Source organism: Adiantum capillus-veneris, chromosome 10 (genome assembly GCF_014529385.1).
Source record: "Adiantum capillus-veneris isolate H3 chromosome 10, ASM1452938v2, whole genome shotgun sequence".
Classification (NCBI taxonomy): Eukaryota; Viridiplantae; Streptophyta; class Polypodiopsida; order Polypodiales; family Pteridaceae; genus Adiantum; species Adiantum capillus-veneris.
Genome location: NC_140940.1, coordinates 157,111,898 through 157,113,531, shown reverse-complemented (window position 1 = coordinate 157,113,531; position 1,634 = coordinate 157,111,898). Strand labels below are relative to the sequence as shown.

General features: G+C 46.5%; 1 pseudogene; it reads right to left on the bottom strand.

Moving 5' to 3' along the window:
• Positions 1–472: 472 nt before the first annotated feature.
• LOC147449932 (photosystem I reaction center subunit IV, chloroplastic pseudogene) lies at positions 473–855 on the bottom strand (annotated as a pseudogene).
• Between the last annotated feature and the right edge of the window lie 779 nt (positions 856–1,634).

Here is a 1,634-nt window from a genome sequence, read left to right as displayed (position 1 = left end):
GTTGCAATGTTGTTGCATTTCCTTGGAGATACACATTAACCAACTATCGTAGACATCATATTGTGTGTTGAAGCCAACGACTCAATAGACTATGACTTGCACTAGTGGTAATATTCCCCAATACCTTTCCCTTTTTATTGAGCTGTCTGCCACTAATCCCCTCACACACTCTGCTAAAAGCGCAAGCAGCTAGCTGCACTAAAGTCACTGGCTTAATTACTTAAGAATTATAATCATCATATTAAGCTTTTCTACCCTCATGTCCGCTAATTTGACTACTCATTCTATTTCTTTGCCCTCTGTTGTCTACATTGCCAACAGCCTGATAGGATCAACAGAAAAATCCACTTCTCCTCTCTCTCTCTTTTTTTTGAAGAGACATCATGACTTAGTCTCGAATATAATTACAGCACATGGAAGGTTACAGTTGCAAGAAGATCTATACTAGGGAATGGTAGTGCTTCTGCACTCCTTACACAACACAAATCTCATCCAAGGTGTAGTTTTTTGTAGACACACCGGCATAGTTCAATTTCTCAAATCGTTCAACCACGGGATATCGAATTCCTGAGTGTGATCCACAGCAACAACCGTTCCCACTCCATTGAACCAGTAGGATTCAGGCCTCAAAATATTTACCTTGGATCCACGAGGTGGTTCCGGATTCTCGGTAGGCTTTTCGACGGGAGGGGCAGCGGTGGCCTCGCCCTCGACAGCAACCATGCAAAGCCGCGATGGAAAAGAAATCGGGCGGAGCTGCATGCGCGATGTCACGGTGAGGCTAGGCGTGAAGGAGCATGAACCCACTGCAGCCACAGACGAGAAGGTTCTTGAAGCTACAAAAGACGATGCCATCATTGCTCTGTTTTCTACTAGGAGAAAATCGCCTTGCGAGACGTGCAATCCTTCTCTCCTCTCTCCTCTCTCTCTTAGTAAAAAAGAGACTCTTTGAAAGAGCGCGTGCCAATGCGTGCTCTTTGAGAGAGAGAGAGAGAGAGAGAGAGAGAGAGAGAGAGAGAGAGAGAGAGAGAGAGAGAGAGAGAGAGAGAGAGAGAGAGAGAGAGAGAGAGAGAGAGAGAGAGAGAGAGAGAGAGAGAGAGAGAGAGAGAGAGAAAGAGAGAAGAGAGAAGAGAGAAGAGAGAGAGAGAGAGAGAGAGAGAAAGAGAGAGAGAGAGAGAGAGAGAGAGAGAGAGAAGAGAGAAGAGACTGGGTCAGACAGGACGGGCATCCTTGTGATGTGGCCATCACGGATAGGAGTAAAAAGTGAAGGCGTCTTCCGGGCCTACCAAAAACCTTGGCAAGACCCCCCCCCGGAAGAAGAATATTTCCACCCAAATTGTCAGCATGAGATGCGGATGTGCGCCTTGAACTTTGTCTCATGCACTTAGAACTAGCAGATTTCCCAATGTGCCATTGGTGATTCGATGAAAGTATTCTAAAAATCATGTGTTCTATTTTTGTTGCTGCATCATGTGAACAAAGGGAGCGGAGGCACAAAAGTGCAGGGAGGGCTGCTTCCACCCTCGTCCAAACCCAGCCACATAGAGAGAAAAGGAGAGAGAGAGAGAGAGAGAGAGAGAGAGAGAGAGAGAGAGAGAGAGAGGCTGAGAGCTCTGATGTGCCCTAAATCATCG